The sequence below is a fragment of the Mustela putorius genome, unplaced genomic scaffold (genome assembly GCF_011764305.1).
Source record: "Mustela putorius furo isolate JIRA1106 unplaced genomic scaffold, ASM1176430v1.1 tig00003850_pilon_pilon_pilon, whole genome shotgun sequence".
Classification (NCBI taxonomy): Eukaryota; Metazoa; Chordata; class Mammalia; order Carnivora; family Mustelidae; genus Mustela; species Mustela putorius.
Window position 1 is genome coordinate 3,709,133 of NW_025422002.1, and position 23,892 is coordinate 3,733,024.

Below are 23,892 nucleotides of genomic sequence, written 5' to 3' on the forward strand. Positions count from 1 at the left end.
GTTAATCAAAGATCTGAAGTTTTGGAAGAGTGTGGAATTAAAATTAGCTGGTCTCTCTAATCCTTCTTGTTATATTAAGATTCTCCAAAACCATCCCTGCAAAGAGAGATTTCATGATCCCTGTTGACTGTCAGAGCTGCTCAAAGGTGAGCAGCTGGAAAAACCTTCCTTTAATTTTAGCCTAAAAATTATTTGTTGATTCACCCACTTTTCTCCATATTACTTGTTTTCTAAAACAAAGAAATCCAGTGTGTCTTTGCGGTGACAACTTCTCAAATATTTGGCAATGGCTATTATGTCTCAATAGCTTCTCCTTTTTTTTTTTTTTTGAGGCTAAATATCACTAATTCCAAAACTCATTCTGCATATAACATAGTTGTGATTATTTTAGTGACATCTTTTTGAAACAAGTTATTTTTTCTTTCTGACATATAAACTCTTGTGTATTTCCTTTTATATGTGAATTACACTTAGAATGCCTGCTGTTTATACAGTGCAAATATATATATGGGTTGTTTGGGGTTTTAGTCAAATTACACCAAATGGTAGGTACCTGTAAGACCTTTTCTTGGCTGTCACCCCTATAAAACATCCCCCATCCCTTTCTGTAATCTACTCAATCTGTTGGAAAATGGTAATTATGCATGAATCTATGTCAGAGCATTTACTAGCTGTATACATAATGATTTTAATTGATGCTAAAGGTCAAGTACTTGAGGTTCCGAAGTGGAAGCCAGTAAAAATGTATCCGTATCTACCCTTTACACCTGTACACCTTTGGATTTGCATATGCAAATTAGATCCTTACGCTGATGATGTTGTGCTTATTAATGATTTTTGCAAACAAACTTGATACGGTTTATAGATGGTGTATTCATACACATATTAAATTCATAATATATATCCTTCCTGATTTCTATTATATAGAGGAAGCAATGTATTTCACTGAATATTGGCATGGTGTTCAAATTTAAAGACATACTTGGAGCTTGAGAGGACAGGTTCTTATTTTGTGACCTGAGGGTTTATTTCCTGTTTTACCTCAGTATTTCCCCAAAGGTGGTATGTAAGATTACTTTTAATAATTATGCATTTACTTTGTTTATTAAAATACAGTTGAAATATAACTAATATGTACCACATATAATGCTTAGACTAAGGCTACATTGTAAATTTTTAGTTTCTCAATGATGTAAAGAAAAAGTACTTTAAAATAATACAGGTAATAGACAGACATGTCAAAATCCATGAATAAATCAAGTTAGAGTAAGATTACTGTAGCAAACAACCTAAAGTGATTTAAAACAACAGAAGTCTATTTGTAATTCACACTGTGTGTCCCTCGGGGGTCTGAGGGTGGCTTTGCTGCCCTCAACAGCCAAGGCTGGTAGAGTAACATCCTCCGCAACATCAGTATTGCAGAAGGGAAAGAGAGTGGCCAAACATGCACGTAAAGCTTTTGCCCAGACGTCAAACACTTCACTTTCACTCATGTTTCATTAGCCAAAACAAGTCACATGGCTCTTCAAATGTTCACTCCGGCGAGGAAATACAACCTTAGTTTGCGCCTAGGGGGAAAAAAAAAACCAATGACCTAATATTTTGAACAGTATTAATGACTACTTACCACTGCTATAGCTTAACCATTGTTATATACTGATCAGATTACCTTTGGGAAAATGGTATGTCAATATCAAGAACTCTACCTAACAAGTGAATTTCATGGATTGTTTCTACCACTTGACTTACCACAAAGCTTGTCTCTCTCCAGTTCTCATTCTTTCCCCTACTGATTTGATTAATAGGGTTCACATATTGCTTCAGCATTTATATTAACTTGGTTAATTTTTTCAGCATTTATATGGCACTAAAGATGTATTTAACCAAGCCTTGCTCTTTTTCACCTCTACTGCCAGAGTCACCAGGAAAGACCCTAACTCTCAGTATTAGCACTTCCTCCTCCACATGGGTGCTGTGTTCTCACAGCTCTGCTCCTTCCTCCTCCTCACTCAGATTGTATTAAGCAGACAGACTGATGTGGGTAATGTACATGAGTCCCAAAGCGGGCCAGGTGTAACATTAAGGGGAATGATGGTGTGCTACATTCAAGGGACACACCTGCCACTAAATTGGAACATTATTGCTGCCATATGGAGATGCCAGTCAGCTGCCTCCCTATCTTTCTGTTCTTCAAGAGAAGCTAGAAATCAGGGCTTTTATTTGAACTCTCTTGACTTTTTAATGTTGGCAACTCATTTTTTATAATTGTAATGTTATTAAAATATGGGTCCATATACCACGTTTACTCCATGAGTCACTGGATTTTAACTTCTGAGAAAGATATGTACTCAGTTGTATATCTCATAATTTCTAAAAAGCATGAAAAATAGAAAAGATTTTAATGTTTTCTCACTGGAAGAGAAGAAATTTTGCCATTTTTCTCCCTTTTTTTCTGGTAAAGGAGAAAGACTATTAAATGCATGAGCAAAACAATTCATAAGTGAAAAATTTTAAAACTCCAATTTTAGAAAAAGATTGAGAGTTTTAGACCAACACAAAAGGCACACTTCTTTGTTCCCAGTGCTGAGTTATAGTTTCTAGTACACAGATTTATTAGCCCTAAATATCTTTTGAGATATGGACTCTTAAGAACCAAACGGCAAACCTTTAACTCTTGAGTAAAAAGTTACTAATAACCTAAGTACAAAGTACTGGTACAGTATTTTGATGAAACAAAACTTTATGGTCAAGCACCCCTTTCTAGTAATGTTCTCCCCAGAGTCTGTGTTTAGACTGATTTTGCCAAACACTATTTAATAAATGAACTTTAACTTTTGTTTTAACTAAACAATTGCCTACAAGCAAATTTATAATGAAAGTATATGAAGCAACGGTTTTAAGTTTTTGATTTTATTGATCATATGGTGATATTGTAGTTATCCCAGGGGATATAGACTGAAAAAGATTGGTTTAATGTAACATGTGAACTATTTAAAAAGTATGTTTGTATGTACTTACTTTGGTTTGTCATACCTTTAGAAATTTAAAGCATATTCACAGTAGCCCTCTCTATACAATGCATCTAAATGAAAGATTTAATTTTTAACTTTTATAGCTTTGTAATTATGTATATAAAACATTTCTTTTTGTCTTTTACACATTTCCAACTACCAGAGTTTAGGCAATATCAGATATTTAAAACAGGTATGATATGTCACAAAGCCCAAGTACTTGAGTCTTCAGGAAACACCTATTGTGACCATCAAAGCAGCAAGATTATATGGTTTAAGTGAGCAAATAAGCCAACTAACTGAATAAGATTGATAATTTTGTTTACTTTTAGTTTCCAGATAGAAGGCACTTGGAACAGATGAGACAAGTTGATTAGAAACAAAACATCTGAGTACAAAAGTAGCAGAATCATTGATAAAAACCTAGGATCCTGTATTGTAAGGAGCCTGAAACCATGTTTCAACCAGAATGGGCTCTTTTGGTGTAAGTGACAGAAACACAGGTCACGGCTGGCTTCAGTACTTTGGCTCATGCGTCTGAGAAGGACAGGGATGACCTGACTGAAGGTGCAGCAGGGTTCAGGAACTCACACAGGGGCATCAGGACTCTGGCTTTCTTCATGTGTCACCAGCCCTGCCTTCTGTCTTGACTCCATCTTCTAAAAGGCTCTCTCTCCTGTCACTAGGATGGCTATCAGTGGCCCCAGGCTGCCACCTTTTCTAGCTTCTCATAACAATTCCAGAATCAATTTTCATGTAATTAAATAAACCTGCTTTGGTCAGTGTTCTCCCCTGATCCAAGTATATTCAGGGAGGATGTGATGCCCTGTCTAGGACAATGTGATTCACTGATCCTCAGAGAGCACATGAGGAAGCCCCACTTTAAACCACATGGACTGAGAAGGGTTTCCCCAAAGAAATTGAAGGTTCTTACTACCAGAACAAGAGGAAATGAATGCTGGACAGAAAACTGTGCCAAATTCCTGCTGTAGTCCCAGAACCCACCTTCCAGTCCAGGGTGGGGGATCCCCACAATGGCTGGACCCTTATCCTTCCCTAGCCACCTCTAACGATGGAGACTTAACTAATTGTTAAAAGATTTTTTTTTTTCTTCATAAGCTATGTCCTTGTAACTTCCACTCATTGTGTTTCAGTTCACTTTCTGAAGTTATCTTGACAAATCTGATTTTTCTCCACCCCCAACCCTTCCCTTTATATAGACTGGCAGGCTATAGTCCTGCCCTCTTTCATTCTTTTCCAAGCCTACATGTCCCTGATATTGTTCAGATGACAGTATTCTCGCATCCTCTCACTATCCTGATCATTTCTTTCATTGTCTTTCTAAAAGTATGCCCCCTAGAATTAAAAGCAGTATTAATAAAGGGAACAAACAACTTTATGTTATCTCTGTAGAAAAGTATGATAATTACTGTTATATGATGTCTCTGAAGAGGAAAAGTTACTTCAGTGACCTTAGATTAGTAAGGCAGGCAAGTGTATATAATACATCACAGAAAGACCACTCACTCCCTAAGGTTATTTTTAAAAATTATCTTAGTGCTTAAAGGGGTAGATCTAGTTGACTGGAAAATTCACTTAGATGAAATATTTTACTTCTCACTGAAGCTGAAGAAATGAGCGAAATGTTACTCTTGTTAACTGTGTAAATAAAGACTTCTTAGTCTTATTTATGCTTAAGAATTTCTCTCCTCCCTTTTAGACATTAGGCTAATAGATTATGTCAAGCTAATGGACAACCACTGATACAGAAACACCACTGAGTGTGGCTGGAAAGAATCTCAAACTTACAGCCTGTATGTCATGGGCACAGTTTCAGAAGAGCAGCGTGACTCTTCTGTCAAACTAGCCCACTCCAATTTTGTTCAATGAACCAAGAATGCATTGGGTACTAGCCATATGCTAGCCCCTCTGCTTGTTGCTAGGGATAGAGAGAAAGGGGAGACATAAACCCAGCCCTCAAGATGCTCACTAGTGCAGGGACCCAGCAGCCAAATAACAATATGTTTTTCAGTAATCGTAGGGCACATGTTATAAAGGTGATATACTGAGAAGGAACATTGAAAAAATGTAGGCCAACAATAGATTGTGGAGGCCTTGCGTTTTACATCTACAGAGCTTAGACTTGAACTTGAAGACCCTGGAGAATTGAAGGATTTTATGCAAGCAGTGCACCGTCATACAATACTGTGAAGGGGCTGCTCTGCCTGCAGTACAGAAAAGAATCAGAGGAGCAAGTTTGGAGAGACAAGCAGACCAATTTCAGGAAACAGTCTGGGATGGAGATGAAAAGAACATTGACTTCAGTCTCTTGAGAGTAAAGGAAGGAAGACCGACAGGCTCTTAAAAGGGTAAAATTCGAAAAGATTTAATGATGTCGTAAGTAGAAAGATTGTATGAAGAAAGAGGGGGTAAAAATGGCTCCTGGGATTCTAACGTGAGCAGCCGGTGCCCAGTAGGCCAATTGCCACAGTAGTCACTACAAAGAGAGCAAGTCTGAGAGGAGAAAATAGATTAATATTAACACGTTGAATTTGAAGTGCCTGCAAGTGGAGGTGTCACATTCGAATAAGAATTCCCATTCAAGTATCACCTACTCAGAGAAGATTTTCCCTATGAACCCGTTGAAATTTGTAAAATTCCCATCCTCTTTACCTGCTTTATAGTCTCCGTAGTTCTTATCGCCATCTAACACACTACATATTGATGAATTCCCCACCCTCCACCCAATCAGAATGTAAATTCCACAAGATCAAAAATTTGTGCAGATGCGTGTGTGTTTGTGTTGCATTTCACTTAAACAATACAGTATTTTACAGTCCTGGAGATCAAAAGCCTGAAATGGGTCTCATTAGGCTAAAATCATGTGTTCCCTCTGGGAACTTTAGATAGGCATCTATTTCCAGCTTTCCAGAGGCCACCTTTGTTTTTGGGCTCATGGCCCCCCTCCTCCATCCTCAAAGCCAACAAAGATGAATCAAGTTGAGCCTACCCACATGACCTCCTCTTGGGCCTCCCTTTTCTTCCTGTGGTGACAGTGGGCCCTTTGAATGTATTTTGTTCCATTCTATAGTGGTAGCATCTAGGACAATGCCCAGTATAGAGTAAGTACTCAGCAAATGTGTCCAACAGGAACTTGAAATATAGGTCTGAGTTCAGGAGAACAATGAGACCTACATATCACCAGTAGATAAGACGCAATGGAATGGGCAAATTCATCCAGACAGAAGTTTGTCAAATAAGAGCTTGTGAATCAAAGGAAGAAACGCTGAGGAACAACCATGTACACAGAATGGTGGAAACAGAGCCTGATGGAAGGATTAAGAAAGCAGACCCAAAGGTGTAGAAAAACAAACAGAGGAATATAACAACAGATACCAAGGGAGCAGAAAGGTTCAAGAAGGAACATGCATTTTGTGCCTTCAAGATATCCAACCAACTAACAGCTCAAAGATGACCACTGGGTTTAGGAACCTTGACGTCACCTTGGGCAGAACACTTTCAGACCACTGTGGACCTCTCTTGAAGACAGTACCAACATCTATATTCTTAGGGATTTTGTCACAGACTGTAATATATGTTTAGGTTTGTCTGATCCCCACAGTCTAATCAGATCAAGTCTAGCATTCCTTGAGAATATACAACCCAAATAGGAATAAAATTCATATTCATGTTTCTTGCCTAGAGACACTAAAGTCTGCCTCTGAGGTAAAATTAGATCATGGCTCTAATATGCCTCTTCTCCCAAAGGCCTTTGGAAGAGTTGAAATTCATGTAATACATGGAGGCAAATCCCAGCACAGGGCTATAAAACTCCATGCTGTATATGAAGTGTGAAAGCCTGGTCTGAAGACTCCAGCAGTCTGGGATGCAGAGCAAATGTGATGGCAGGTATTTGCCCAAAAGGCCGATCGAATCCTAGTGTGGAAAGCAGTTTATTGCTTCAGGCATTCTGTTTCTCTTCTGGAAGCACAGTGTCTATATACGTGCTCTTAATGAGAAACCTGCATTCAGGATATCTCTTACAGTTGCTGCAGAGCTGTATAGCTCTGTTATTAGGAATTCTGCCCTGGGGAACAATTATGTTATTGCAATAATTAGAGGCAGTTCATCTCCATAATAATGGAAATCCTGCCTTGGAGGCAAAACAACATCAAAGCAACATGAGCATCATTGCTCTAGATAGAATCTGTTGCCTTGCTTATTGGTAGTACTATATCATTTTAATTTTGCATGTGCAGTTATAGAAATAGAGCTTATTCTGCTCTCCAAATGCAGACCTAGAACTTTCCTCCATTGCCTCAGTTGATCTCTCCTAGAGCCATGGACAAAATAGTTATGACTTTAAGTCCCCTGAAGTACAGTTGCAGAAGAATTTAGAGAGATGTATTTTTAAACATTTGTAATGATATCAAACCCAGTGGTGCAGGAGATGCCATGAACTTCTCCTCAGCCACAAACCTTTTGTACCTCATGTACCTCAGCAGAGTATGTCATGTTGTAGTACAGTCAGGGGTTAAACTGATAGCCAAATTCAGGCAGGGACTACTACTAACAGTTCGACTCATGTGGTCATGGTATTGGTTATGCCTCAAGACTTGCTGAGAAGAGAACTGAATTTTTATGTAAAAGTATCTAAAATAAGGTCCCCAATGTAAAGGCTACACTTGATAAAAAAAAAAAAAATTTTTTTCCAGGTGTGTCTTACATTAATCCTCTTTTTTGTTAGTCAATTCTCTGTGTCCCTGTACTCATTTCTGTCCTCATTATCTCAAAGCATAGACTTTATAACTATTTAACCTAACCCCTTAACTGGTCTATTTGGAATCAGCCCTCACTCTTATCTTCCACAAGATTTGACTTCCTATATCACGTCTCTGATAAATTCAATCCAATAAACATTCATCACACAGTTCCTTTATATAAGATGCATTTGAGATTAGGAACATAACCTAATTTAAATTCGGGTTCTATGGGTGTCATAAAAAAAGGGATGCAATTTTGACAGTGGCTTAAAGGATAGAGACTTTTCATCTTATTACAGTTATAAATTTTATTTTTTAATATTATATAAAATATTATTCCATAGCCTTCAACACACATACACATGTAGGCAGGCTTTTTTTTTTTTTTAAGATTTTATTTATTTATTTGACAGATCACAAGTAGGCAGAGAGGCAGGCAGAGAGAGAGAGAGGGGGGATGCAGGGCTCGATCCTAGGACCCTGAGATCATGACCTGAGCCAAAGGCAGAGACTTTAACCCACTGAGCCACCCAGGTGCCCCACATATAGGTGATTTTATGTATATGCCTAGAAGGAATTTTACCAAAATGTCAGCAGTAGTTTCCCTGGAAGTTGGGACTCTGGACTTTTCTTCCTTGATTCTTTAATCTTCCCTCCTTCCTTTTTTTTCTTTTTTCTTTTAAGTTACAAGTTTTATATTTATGAGTATGATTATTTCATTAATGTTCATTTCCCATAACAGGCTGAAGGGGCTATGAGGAAAGGCGCCATACATGTGTGTTTGAGCACATGTGTGTTGGAGTACCCCAGCTTCTGGTAGTGAAACTAAAATACTCTAGATACTCCATATTTGTGTCTAAACCTTTCCAAGTCATCTGATGTTTGAGGGAGACGGGTGGAGAAGTTGGTGGTGGTATAGGTAAGTGGAAGGAGTGCAAGAATGAAACATATTCAAACATATTCAAAAGGAAAATAGAGATGAATGAGCAGAGAGAGATGGGGTTGTAAATTTTCTTGGACTTAGGCTTCAAAAGGTCTTGCATGGAAATCTGAGGAGTTTGCACTTCACTGAGGGGCACAAAGAGTTAGGGAATGATTTTGGCATACATCTCCAGGCTTTCTCTTGTTGCTTGTCCTTGATCAGTTGAGTTTGGCATGTACTCAGGTAGCATGTGTTATGATTTACTGTGCACCCATCTGGAAAATCACTTGACCTTCCTAGAGCATTGTTTCTGCATCCTCAAAGTGGAGATCCAGCGGTAGTTTCCAAATTCAGGTCTGCAGACCATAGCTAGGCTGACTGCTGCAGAAGCAACAGAGGTATGTTTAAAAATGAGAATCCCACTCCTCTTCCCCACACTTTCTGTCTTAGGAATTCTGAGATGAGACCCAGGAACATGAATTTGTCTTTACATTTCCCAGGTGATTCTAATGCACAACCAGGTGTGATGCTGTTTCAGTAGCTTCCCATTGATCTCAGTACAAATAGCCCATCATGTGACCAGCGAGACACACCCCCCCCAACCTCTACTGGTCCAGCCTGACCTTGCCCTTCTTCCTGCTTTCTCACTTACTTGCCCTTAGTCTTACTTCTTGAGTCATGTTGGACCTCCTGTCACCTCTTCAAATGGCCTTACTCCTCCTACAACAAAGCCTTCAAACATACTGTTGTCTCTGCCTGAAATGCTCTTATCCAGGACTTGACAAACTATAGCCCACAGGCCAAAATCCAGCCTGCCACCTGTGTTTGCACAGCCTGCAAACTGAGAATGGTTTTCCATTTTAAATGCTAGGAAATAAATCAAGAGAAAAATAGCATTTTGTGACACATGAAAATTAGATGAAATTCAAATTTCAGCGTCCACAAATAAAGTTCTATTGGACACAGCCACACTCATTCATTTACAAATTGTCTAGGCTGTTTTTGCACTCTAAGGGCAGGGTTGAACACTTGCAACAGAGACTGCCTGGCCTGCAAAGCCGAAAATATTTACTTTCTGGCCCTTTACGGAAAAATTTGCCAGCCCCAAAGCCAACTCATGGAGCATTGCTGACAATACTGGGTATGAAGACATTTTCCTAGGGGAACTTGGGTAGCAGAATTGGTGAAGCTCCTGGCTCTTGGTTTCAGCTCAGGTTGTGATTTCATGGGTCATGAGACCGAGCCCCGGAAAGGACTCTGCACTCAGCATGGACATGGATTCTGACTGATTTTCTCTCTCCCTCTCCCTCTGCTCCTCCTCCCTCCCTGAAATAAATAATCTTTTTAAAAAATAAAAATAAATAAATTATCTTCCTAGTGGTAGGATCTAGGACCTTCCCTTTGCTTGGTTACTTTTATTTTTATTATTTTGGTTTACCATTCCTTTTACTCATCCTTTGTGACTTAACCTTTTCTTTCTTTCTTTCTTTCTTTCTTTTTAATTTAAATTTTAGTTAGTGAACATACAGTGCAATATTGGTTTCTGGAGTGGAATTCAATGATTCATCACTTATAATACCCAGTGCTCTTCACAAGAGCCTTCATTAATACCAACCACCCATCTAGCCCATCCCTCACCCACCTCCCTCCATCAACCCTCAGTTTGTTCTCTATCATTAAGAGTCTCTTATGGTTTGTTTCCCCCTCTCCATATTGTCTTCTCCCCCCTCCCATATGTTCATCTATTTTCTTTCTTAAATGCCACATATGAATGAGATGATACTTAACCTTTGATTGAATTATAATTTTCACTGGGTCCTTCTAATACAAAATAATGTGAAATAAATTTGGTTGGAGGCCTGAATGCTCTCCCTTCTTTCTCTAGAGCAATGGCCCCAACTTATGCTGGGAGAACTTCTTTTCCTGCTCCCAAAGCCTTGAAGTCCCTGGAGAAATCAGAGTAGGGGAAGGTTTGAAGGTGAAAACACAGAGGGTGAAGGATGTTGGAATGGAAGAGAGTAAAGTATGAACCTGAACCTTTTCCCCAAATTTCTAGAAAACCAGTCAAAGAATGAAGGGATAGAAAATCTTCATCCTTAGTTGAGAATCTGTGCTCTACATAGACTGTTTTACATAAGGGTTTTCATTTTAATTTCATGATTATAAAAAATTATAAATGTCTAGTGCAGTTGAGCAAGGAGAGAAGATAGCAATCATGACTTACTTCCTAGAGTTTTATAAAATTCAGCTGTTGTGACAATATATACACACATGACACAATTTGGAAACCATTAGGGAAATTTAAGTTAACATAACAGAACCTAAACAAGAGTACACAGCAGTGCTTGGGGAGCACACAGGGAAGAGACTCTCAGGGTCAGGCAGAGTCTGGGAAAATTGGCTTTGAACAGGAAGTAAGTTTAAGCAAGATGAAGTGATAGACTTGTACAAGAAATGAGGTAAGAGGGATCCAGCCAGGTGGAAGACTCGGTATCTATAGAGTTGAGATGGAAGAAGTGGAAGAAGAATCAGTAGGGAGATGCTTCAGATTCTTAACAAGATTATGATTAACATTACAAAATAATGTTATTGAATATAAAATAATAGCGACAAAAACACTGTGATTCAGCTTTACTCAGAAGAAGCTCAGATATCTGTAGCTAGTAAGACAAAATGACTTTGATTCCTTTTGTATCACCAGTGTATTCATGAATAAACCTTGGGCTTTGGGAATCCTTGGGGATTTGGGATACTTATTACTTTGGCTCTTTTCATGTATTTTTTGGTTACTTATGACCATCACTTTTAACCCGTTTGCTAATAATAGTACTAGCAGCAACAATACCTAGCTTTTCTTTCAGTGTTTATGATACCCTCTGCTAAACACTTCGTGTATGTTCCCTTTTAGTCCTCAGAACAAATCATGAGATCAACCCTTTTGTTAAGCCTATGTTTTAGATAAGAAAACCAAGGCTCAAAGGGGGTATTGTTGGTTGCAAAGCTCAATGGTGGTTTTAGAGCTGGGATTCAAATCCAAGTATCACTTAGGCCAGGGTTATGTCTTCACCAGCTTTGCTAGAATAAGGAACAAGTATTAGATCCTTCTCTCTACTGCAAAGAGCTCATGAGATCTGGTGATAAGTTAATAAATTATTAGCAAAACTAAAGCACTGCTTTCATTACCTCTCTTTCAAAACAGTGGAATATTGCTGGCACCTTTAATATGGACAAGGTGACTGGCCAGAAGAAGCTTTTACTTTTGCTTCATATTTTTAATAATATATCGGCAGCCTTCAGATCCATGGCTTTATAGTTTCCTGGGAGGAAGGAGGCATGGTCTGATTTCAGGGCTGGGTTAGAACCATCTAAGTCCCTTGGAGAAGAGGTAAATTAAGTCCTTGAACTACCTCAGCAGTGCCTTTGTTCGGAGAAAATAGCTCTGTAGCGTCAAATGGATTTAAGTGATCATGAAAATATTCAAACCAAAGTGGCATGTAATTAAGAGCAATTAGAACTGAAGTGATGTGACTGGATATTAAAACCAGACGTGCAGTGTTTGTGCCTTCTCAGTCGACACAAGGCAGATAATTTGGGCTCCTCCTAACTTTGTCGTCTCCAGAAATAAAATCTGCTAGACTGCTCAGATGTATAGATGCTATGTAAATATTGAAGGTCTAGGATCATACACTGTGTTCGACCCTATATTTCTGTTGTATAGTTTTATCCTCATATTTCAGTCACAGATATGCCAGAGTTAATTAGATCTCTACTAGTAAATATCCATCATGGTGTTTCTAAATCCCTTTTGCCAAATGATCTAATTAGAGCAACACTTGGCTCTCTATATAATTACAACATATGGCACCTAGAGGGTACATATAGTAGAATTATAGGTTTCCTGATGAGAAATCCAGGTGGTGGGTAAAAGACTCTATTTAACAAAGTTGGTATGTGTGTGTGCGTATGTGTTTTAATGTATACAGTTCCTCCTACTCTCCCCAGAATAAGAAATATTGTGTAATTCATCTGTCTTTCCCACATGAAACAACATAATTATATCATAAAATTGGAGTTTTAAAATTTAAAGAAAAACAAATAATGGATAATATTAGCATAAATTATTTAACCCTCCGTGCCTCTAATAATTACCATGTATTTTAAGTTAGCCAGTGCTGGAAGCAGCTCTGTGTAAATGACCTACCTATTCAATGGGACATATTCCCCCTTCAAGCAAGATCACTCACCTAAATGGCTGCTAAATATGTAACAAAAATGGGACCGAATCCCTTGGCCAATAAAAAAGAAGGGTTTCTTAATGCTTATTTATAATCTCTGGAAGAAGATAAACCAGTTTGGGTAGATGAGAAGTCCAGTTTCGTGTCTACTGAACTTAAAGGGCTTATCATGTGATGGTATTCTGGAAACCACCTGCATGGACTTGAAAGAGCTGTCTGGACACTTTCCTTCCTAGGTCCATGTTCAGTGATGTCCCATTGGTAGCTTGACATTGACCAGAGTGAGGATATGAACACCATGGAAACTGGTACATGTTTTCCACAGAGAAAGAATGCTCGGACATTAGCCAGCTCATCATTACTTGTGGAACATTGTCCAGCCAATTTGGAGTTCATGAGATGGGTCAACACTAGAAACATAGCTTTCCAACTCAGCTCGCCTTCTTTGAAATGATGAGGGTGAATAAGGTTCACTGAGAGGAGATGGAAAAACTAAAGTGTTCTGAATAGGCTCTTCAGAATTGTGTCAAGTGCATGAGAGAAAGAAACCAAAAAATCCATCAGAAAACTAAGAGGAGAACCAGGATAGAAGTGTTGTGAAATTCTAGATAAGAGAGTGTCATACACAGGCATTGTCAGATGTCACTTAGAGGTCCTAAAGAATGAGGACAACAAACTATATAATATTTGAAATGGTGATAATGAAGTCAAATGTAACCTTGAAATAAACATTTTCAATAAGAGCACAAGCCCTACTGGCTGGATATGCAGCTGGATGTAGAACTAGTTTTTGCAGATGTTACGTAATCAAAGAAGAGTGGATTATTGGAGGGGAGTGACATATTTGTGGCAAGGATCTTATCTGGAAGGAGAACACTGGAGCATATTTATAGTCTGAGGAACTCACACTGGTAAAGGAGAAGTCAAAGATATAAGGAAGGGGAGATGATTCTCAAGGAGACAGAAGGATGTTGGATCTGCAATAAATTGTTATGGGACAGAAGATGAACTTGTCTTCTCTGACCGTGGGGAAGAAGAGAGGGTGAGCGAGGACACAGAAATAAGTGGAAAGACAAAGTTGAGGAATTTCATATAACATGGCCTTGACCATGATCTTGATAAAATGAGAGTCAATGTCCTCTTTTGAAAGTGTGGTTGTGGGTGGGGGGCGATTGTGTGCCTGAGAGAAAGGGAGATCTGGATTGTCTTCTGTGATCAATATGATAGAAATTAGGTAAGATGTGGATTGTGCTTTTTTATATTTTCAGTTGCTTTCATACATGTTGACTTTCCCACATATTGATTTGCTCTAAAGAGTTTTATTCCAAAAGAGGTGGTTTGTTCCAAAGGATGCATAAAGTTATTAAAGAAAAAATGAGGCTTGACTGCTCTTAACACCAAGAAAAATGTTTTTCACGTAAATTCAGTATGTTCTGACCCGGGACCGGAGGGGGAGCGGACAACAATGTACTTTAAAATTACTATGGCCCTTTCTCATTTTCCCAAGGACTAACTGCTTCAGCCACCCTGCTCTTTCCTAGACCATCAAACTCTTCCTTCTCTTTCATCTGTTGGATCATTCTGTCAGCATATCTTCATCTTCCTCATCCTCTTTGCCACCTTTTCTTCTGCCTCCACTCGGTTTCTTGGCAATCTCATCCCCTCCCATGGCTTTAAATACTGTCTATACCAACTACTCCCAAATGTACATCTTCAGTTCATTGTCTCTCCTGAGCAGTTTGGGCTTAGCATGACCAAAACAGAAGTTATTGCTGCCATCAACCTCCACCCTAAAACCTGTTCTTCTCCCAGTTACATCATTCTCCCTCTTGTTGTTTAAGCCAGAAACCTAGAAATCCTCTTTTATTTCTCTCTTTCAACATCCCATATATCCAGCGCATTAAACTTAGTAAATTCTACCCCCATAGAATATATGGAATCTGTCTTCTTCTCCCCATCTGCACTGCCAGTGCCCTGGCCCAATCACTATCCTCTCTTGTTGGACTGTTGCATCAACCCCATTGTAGTCCATGAAGGCTACTATAACTGGGTGGCTTAAACAACACACATTTATTTCTCACAGTGCTGGAGGCTGGAAGTCCAAGGTCAAGGTGCCAGCAGATTCAGTGTCTGATGAGAGCCAGCTTCCTGGTTCCTAGACAGTTGTCTTCTCACCTGTCCTCGCATGATGAAATGAGGGAGGGAGCTCTCTGATGTCTCTTGTATAAGAGCACTAATCCTATTTGTGAGGGCTGCACCTTATCACAGGATCACCTTCCAAAGCCCCACCTCCTAATACTGTCACACTGGGGGTGAGGGGTGTAGGAATACAACATAAGAATTCTGAGGGGGCACAAACATTCAGTCCATAACACGCTCTAACTGGCTGTCTTGTTCTATACTCACTCCTTTCCAGCCTGTTCTCTGTATCACAGCCAGTATGGCCTTTTTAAAATATAAATCAAATCTTATCACTAACCCTTTAAATAGAAACTAAGCTGTTGACCACAATGTTCAAGGAACTACATAATCTGACTCTTTATGAATTATTTCTGGATTTGGTTTCAGTAACCTTCCCTCACAGATCTTAGTGACAAGATGCCAAAGCTCCAGTGTATCTTCTTTCCCGTTAGATCACCAGTGCCTGCTTTTCTCTTCAATTCCTTCTTTGTAATTTGTAATTATGAATCCATGTCTTGTTTTATTTGACTATTATGTATCTTTCCCATCTGGTGTGTAAGCTGGATGAGAACAGGACTTAGTTTTAGTCACCACCGTCTATCCACCGCTAGCACAAGTATACCTCTGAGGGATTTATTCAATAGTTGTAGGATAAATGAAGGAAGAAATCAATGAACTGACAGTCTGCCTCATTTCACAAAGGATTTGAGGTTGCCTGTGAAAACAATACAAGCAATAGACAACATACAAGGAAATAATTTAGGGAGTGGGAATAATGGGAAATTATCAGTAAAAAAAACAAAGATGTCAGAAACAAAATTAGTACATAGAAATACACTCTGTATAATTCACAGATTTGGATGTACTTGTCTTAGTACCTAAGCAAAGAGAGAAACATAATTAAAAGAGCTAGAATGTTTATAAGATGAAAAGCAATTGTTTTGCCTCATAGGAGAATCTTTAAAAAGTACTTTCATGAGATACAATTACTATAGTAGATACAAAAAAGATTTCATAGATGACACACAATTTTCATATAGTTGGCAAATTATACTTTGATGAAGTGCAAGTTAGTGAATTCATTTCTATGATGAAGGACCAACTATATTGTGAGGTTTGTTTGTCTTTTTTAGTGGAGAGATGTGAACCAATGGTAAAATTTTAAGTACTTACAGCAGCATTTTCTAGTTACTGGAGTGGATTGGAGGGGCAGGGAAAGGGATGATACCATTTTGTATAATGCAGTATTCTGTGATTGAGTAAGTATTAAGTATAGGGTCTATATTTCAGACCTTCTCAGAGCCTTCAGGATGTTTTTTGCATTGAAAATTCCCAAGAATTATATTTCCCAAATTTACTTGGAAATGAATTTTATTGCACAGAATTCCTCAAAGGATAAGGGTTTTAGGAGGGAAAAAAAATCTTTGGTAAACTCTGATGTAAGTGTATGTGTTCATTTACTGTAGAAATTCCATCACTAATTGTCATGACCAGAATTGTACTGAGGGCTGGTGAGAAGAAATTTCAATATTGTAATTACTAACAAGAATATGAGATACAGCTGTTCTGTTACCAGTTTTGCAGTACAGCTGTTATATTACCAGTTTTGCAATATAGACTAGGTCTATAACTATAAAACAGGCCAAAGAGGATCATTAAGACACATGGTAGAATGCTACATTGTAGGAAGGTACAAATACATGACTTCCATGTGACAGTCAGCACACAGGCTTTGGAAGCATTTCGCCCATACCTGATTCCTGTCCACAGAGTCAGACATGGGGAATGTTGGGTAAAAACTACAAATAGTCTCAAGTTTTTCCAGACTTATTTTTCCACAAGAATGTTAGGTATTATACCTGAATAACTGAAGTGAGAGCAGACCAGCTCTTTCTTTTGGAATAATAGCATGATGATGTGAGCCTACAGTTAGCTAAGAACAAGGCTTTACTTAACTCCCAGTGTCTTCAGGTGTGAAGAGGCTGAAATTTTGAACACAGTTAAGCAGGAATACTCAGCAATTCTTGGCAGTTTCATCTTCCTCTTTAATTTGGCACCAAGCAATTTATGTTGATTGGTAAATACTTGGCTCTAACAGTGTCGGTGGTATTCAAATCATTACATTACACATTTTTAGAACACTAGATAATAATAATGCTCACAAACCGTTTTCTACTAAGTGGCTTGGAAGTGTTTGCTTTGTCTGGAAGGAAGGCACATAGCTTACACTTTGCCTGTGGATACATGCATTTCTATATCCGACTACATAATAATGGGATTGTGGTCCTATTGTAAAACAAAACAAAACACCATTGATGAGGTATTCCTAAGATTTCTTAGTATTTCTTTCCTAATCACCTTTACCTTTATTATTCAAACAACCATGGTCAGAAGGTAAGAATGTAGCCTAAAGAAAATGAATCGTGTTTGGTTTTATTTTGTCCTGTTTCTGTTGCACACCCTCAAACATCACACTTACTGTATTAAATTTATATTAACAGTAATATTTAGAGATAACTAGAGTGGAAATTATTCTTTCCATTTTATTATTGGAAGCACTGTAACACAGAATGAAGAAAAAATTGAATCCAAGTAATAGAATTTTAAAGCTCAGAATACTGTCCGGCTAGAACTCCGTAAGCTCGCTCCTCCTCTGTAAGAGCATATACATTTGCTTCCTAATAATTCAAAGTCAACATCCATGAGGTTGGTGATGGAGCTTTTATCATTTCTGTTCCTCCATAAAGCCACTTAGCATTTAGTTGTGAACTTACAATGTGATTTTTATTTCGCTGAATACTGATCTGTATTAATCTACCAAAAACAAAGCAGAACATAAGAAAACTATGTATATGCAAATAGTTTTAAATTTCAAATGGTCTTTGTCCTTATTTAACAAATATTTAAGGAAACTGAATTGAAGTAAAAAAAAAAAAATACTATGAACACTCTCTTGAAGCTTGTTGGAAGCCTATTTGAGGCTTCATATCCTCATATGTAATCCTTGGATTGCATATCCCGGAAATAGATCCCAAGATGGAAAGTTGCATGTAGAAGGTTTGCTGGAGTATTCTGTAAGACTACACATGTGAGGAAATGAGGCATCAGAACTGAGCAGCAGAAGCTATCTGTCAATGCAGTTGCATTTGAGGCTTCAGCCAATCCCACTGGTAGTTCTGGAACTAGATTGACCCCCAGAGTGGTTCCATCTTGAGGTGAGGGACTGGTCTTTGAAACCCTAGATCACCCAGTCTGCAGCCTCAGCCTACCACTGGGAAGGAAGATGAATTACCTTGTACGGGCAATTCCCCCACTACAGAGGGCACTCCAGTGAGGAACATAGCTGTGAAGCCGTTAACAACCAAAACTCCTGGCCACAGTTGGGGAGGGCAGCGCATCGACCCCAAGGAGGGGATCCTGGTTGAATATTTTTTAATGTAATTTTAAGAACTGACCATGCGGTACTTAGCATGAGAGGAAGGTTTGGAACTATTGTGCTTCATCATAAAAACAAAACCAAAAAAATGTCTGTCTTAGGCTAAGTCTTACATAGGATGCCCAGAGCAATCTGCTCTACCTTTTACTTCATGGTCAAAGCATAAGTTAGAACTAACTGAGGGTCTTTCTTGGATGAGAAACAAAATAGGATTATTCTGCCTGATTTCATTTTTCCAACCCTTTCCTCTTAAGACAGACTCCGGGAGTCACCTACACAATTCCCCGGTTTTTGTACCCTTGGGGACTCTTTCTCCTAATTCTGTCCTTCCTCCTTCTTTCCCACAAGACCTGTCTCTTACAGCCCTCTGTGCCCTCTGCTTCCCAATATCTACCTCTCCTCTTGAACTTTGTCTGGAATTGTCAGTCATTTCATTCCATTTTTTTCACCCCTCCTAGAGGAAGGTATAAAAGATTTCTGATCTCTACAGAAGTCAGAAAATGAGAAGGAAGGAGGGAAGAAGTAACAAAAGGAAGGAGGAAAAACAAACTGTAAGACAATCAGACTTTTACACTGGACCACTAAGACCACTAGGACTATGCAAATAGTGAGTTTCTTTTCTCTGATTTGTACTGCACAAAGTCCCCTTTAGTTAGCCTAATTGGGTATATGCCCCTTGCCAAGAAGGTGGGCATATGTCAAGCCTGAAAAAGAAAACTAAAAAGAAAGGAGGAAGAATCTGTTATATAAACAAGACTGCAAGTATCCACATTCATTTGGGAGTTTTCAAAAGCGAGGCAGAAGATTTGAATGCTGGAAAATGTTCGCTACTGCTCATATATTGAAAGACCCCCCCCATCGTTAACTAATTAACTGCTCTTTTGTTGTGTAAAAGTACCCCTCCTCCCCTTGCAATGAAAAGACCCTTCCCCCAGGGTTGAATTCAATGTAACTGCTCTTTTGCCTTTCTGTAACCGCTTGGCTTTTAGGGCATGACACTTGACTCCTGTTTGAACAAGATACCCTCTCCTAATAGCCGGGGCATGGTCCCATAGGTCACGTAGGCAAGGGGGCTGCATGGTCATGTAGGTCACGTAGACAGGATGCCTTTCTGCCCAGTACTAAGGTCAAACTTCCCCTCTTTGTTTCCTCTTCCCGCCTTTCTCTTCGCGCAAGGGGGGTCTTCCAGGGCCAATCCACTAACACTAAGTATGCCTTTTTCAAAAGTTCAAACTGTCCACCAATCAGTTGCGCCTCACCCAAAACTTGTTTGTACCTTCCTATAAAAGACCCCGCTTCACTCCAGTCGGTGTGCTCGGTTAGCTGGAGCTGCCGACCACCCGCCGGTACCTGCGTGACAATAAACCTCTTGCTGTTTGCATCCAGTGGCAGTGTTGGATTCTTGGGTAAGGGGATCCGCGGGTCTTTCATTATGTAAGTCATAGTAAGACATGATGTGTAGGGTCCAGGGATTCCCATCTTCCTTGAAGGAAATATATCTTTTCATGGGTCTAATGTCATCTCTGGTTCTGAGAATTTCAGGGTTAGATGAAGCATGAGAGAGCAATAGGCCAGTGGTTTTTTCAACCTATTTCTACTCCCCCAGGATACCTAAGGTGTGCAACGTATTTCTGTTGCTTGAAATGGTTCATTATGCACTAATTATGGGAGGAAGAATGGTAAAGTGATGGAGGGAGGGAGCCTAGGAACATATCATGTATAAGAATCTCAGGCCGAGGGGTGTCTAGGTGGCTCAGTCAGTTAAACGTCTGCCTCTTGATTTCAGCTCAGGTCATGATTTCCAGGTCAGAGGATTAAACCCCACCTCAGTCTCTGTGCTCAATGCAGAGTCGGCTTCAGATTCTCTCTCCCTCTCCCTCTTGTTCTCACTCCCCCTCTTTCTCTTCCACTCTCTAAAACATAAATAAAATCTTTAAAAAAAAAAAATAAAACCAGGCAGATTGTAATCTGAAAAATCCCTCCTATTCTTTTATGCATGACTTTGGGAATGACTGATTTTCCCCCAGAGCTTTTATTAGATTTTTGGAAGAAAGCTGGGGCTAGATGACTCAGAGCAGTTCTCACAACCAAGTGTTGGCATATACATTCTCATGTAACAATATGTGCAAACTAAAGAAACTTCTTCCCATTCTTGCTTTGGCAATAGAGCTTTATATCAAGAATAGTATTTACAGTCCTAGAATGGTACAATCTGAAAGTCCTAAAAGTCATCCAGCTTTTGGTTCTCTGAGTCCAGCTTGCAAAATGGTTTTCTTTGGAAGGTACTAAGTATTAGGCAGCATCATGTTTACTTTTCTTAAATTAGGTTCTAACCATTAAAATTTGGAATATGTCATGTAATCCAGATTTCCGACTTATTTTTAAAAACTGGATGATCAGTAACAGTCAGCCTGAATTTCAGTAGACAATAACTGGCCAGAGCTGAGAAACAAGTTATCTTTTTATCAGGGCATGAAATCTTCTGTTGGTCACACAACTTTGTACCCTATATTAAGATGTAGTGTCAGTTGCCATTAATCATGGCTCTTGTGTTATTGTTTTTTCTTACAGCCGAGTTAAAATAAAAGCAACATATTTCTGGTATCTACTTCTCTATCAACAGATGAGAATAAGAAAGGTTGACCAAAGGGCCACACATTTCAGGAAAATACAGAAAGAGAGTATGTTTTCTTATGCCTGCAGTGAATATTCTTTTTCTCTTATATAAGCAAAGTGAGTCATGAAAACGTCTTCTTACCTATCTCAATCATTTCTATTACCCACCTAGCCCCTGTAGGCAGAGGCATTTGTAGATCTAGAGCGAGTTCTGTGCCGTTATTTGACCGGTGACAATTTGGAAGAACAAAATGGTTTGGAATCCCTCAGACTTGCTGTGGCAGTCAAGCCAAAGACCTATTTTCTGACACACAGTACAGTGTTCTTTTCATTTTCCTATGAATGGTTAAATACAAGAATTATTGTATTTTGTCTTCCCTGGAGATTCTGCTAATCCACTGGTGTTTTTTCCCCCTCTTTTTGTCTTTGTTTCATCTGTCACACTGACGTGCATGACAGGTTGTCAATTATCCCTCTTCCCAGATTATATTAAAAATCTGAGCATAAAAGCTCGATCCAGATCCCTCTTCCATTGTAAATACCATGCATCTAACAATGCTCAAGTGAAGGTTTTCTCTGCCGTTTTTCCGGAGCAGGTGATTGTCAGCCTAACTTAGCACTTCAATAGATAAAACAGAGAGTTAAACTTGCCTTTTAAACTAGGAAATTATTTTATTCTAACATTACCATTCATATTAAACTCCTGCGCCATTAAAGCTGTCTCTTTTAAATGGATATGCACTGGGTACATTGTTTATTCAATTTAATTTAGGGAGAAAAAAACCTCATACAAGGGAAATGGTTGTTTGAACTGGTTTTTACTAGTCACCAGCCATGTGAATGAGTGTCCAATTAAATAGTGGCTCTCTAGGACTCGTATAATAGTAACATCTGTTATCTTAATTAAACAAGCTACTATATAAAGGCGTTTTCATGGCTCACTTTGTTAAAGCAGGTTCTGACCTAGAAACTCGAGGAAGGTTTGTTCTCTTTGTGGGATTTGGTTGTCAGTGGTGTTCCCAGTTGGTCCCATTATGTTTAGACCTGGCAGGTTTGTAATCTGCAAACATACACATATGTTCAAGCCCACAGAGCCTGGGGGAAGGATGGAACTAAAGTTCACAATGCAAAGTAGAGGAGATAAAATAGGAAAAACTCTGAGTAAAAATGCTTTATATCCATGCCAGCCTACTTGAAGGAAGGGGGTAGGCAGGAGGGGGAAGTAATAGAGAAGGGTAGGTGAACAAATGCACATTGACTCTCCATTACTTGCGTCAAGGTAGACCTGTCAGTTACCGGCCACAGTTCTATATCTGTCTCTTTGAAGTCCAGGTCTAAATAAGGTCTAAAAACCAAAGTGTTTTTGTTTTTTGGTTTTTTTCTTCTCACTAATTTATTTACTTTGGGCCCTTTTGCAGCAAACTCTCTTGGTGGCAGAAATAATCATGTATTGGATTGTGAGGTAGCACATCAGACTTTTTGGAGAGATGTTATGTAAAATAAACCATGTACTGTAGTATGTCTGTAATATAAGAAATGCTGAATTCTAGAACACAACTTTCCTTGAGGGTTTTTGATAAGGGGTTATGCATTAGACCATTTTAAAGAAGATAAACTGAAACTCAGTGATATTAAACATCTTGCTTAGGGGTAGACGGCTAATAAGCTCCTCTAGTTGCTTCCTATTCACTTTAAACACAATTTGTTCTTGCCTCACCCAGGAGTGTCATACATAACCAAGCTTCTGCTTGTCTCTCTGACAATATCTGACATTAGCCAGCTTTTTCATGTAGCTATAATCACATGGGATTTATAGCTAACCAAAGACATCAAGCTTTTTCCCCCCCCTGCCTCAGGGCCTTTGCACTTGTTTTTCCCTCAGACTGAAACACCTTTCTCATTGATCTTCAGTGGCCAGCTCCCTCTCGTCCTGCATCTCAACTAAAACGCCACTTTATTCAAAAAACCTTGCTCCTGTCATACAAACCAAAAATGATGATATCAGAAAGAGTCTGGATATTATGAAATTTATTTGATTTGCATAGCATCTACTTTTTCTTTTTCTGATAAAAGCATCTTGGTCATCCTCACAGGAAGTGCCTTTTCCCACTACTTGTGATCTTCCTGGGTCTCTCAGTTCCAGTGCTATTTTTTTCCCGTGCTGGGGGTTGGTCAGGCACAAGCTGAGCCAACCAGATCCTCTCCCTCTTCCGGAATCAGAGCTTTCCTATGGGCAGAACATGGTTAGAGCAAAGTGATTCTGATGGCAGCTCCCTAAGGTTACTGACCCTTAGATTCTACTCTAGATTCCCAGAGCTACCACTGATTACCCTCCTTCTTAAACCCTGTCCAACTTTTCCAGTTTGTGAACTACCACATAGCCTTTCAAGAAGTTAACCAAAGTCTGTTTCAGTAACATAGAACCTAAAAAATCTAACCAATGCAGGCCAACAGATGGATAATCTATAATGATACTCTGTTGTTGTTGTTGTTGTCTTTGTTTAAATCCACCTTAGAAAAATAAGAATCAAATCTTTAATGGGATTTGGGTATTTCTTAGTTCTTAAAAATGATTATATCTTACACATTTGAAGTAGTCTACTTGCTAACTTGAATATCTATAACTTTCTAGGGGGCAGTTTGAACCGTTTTGCTTCATCAAAGCATTCGCCTTTAACTTAACAAGTTGCCTACCTGATTAAATATCTCATCCAGAAGAATGGGGTTG

General features: G+C 39.0%; 1 protein-coding gene across 5 annotated transcripts in view; it reads left to right on the forward strand.

The window, feature by feature from the left end:
- Nucleotides 1–23,892, forward strand: part of CNTN4 (contactin 4) — a 936,335-nt gene that overhangs the window by 792,428 nt on the left and 120,015 nt on the right. The gene's annotated exons all lie outside the window — the stretch shown is intronic.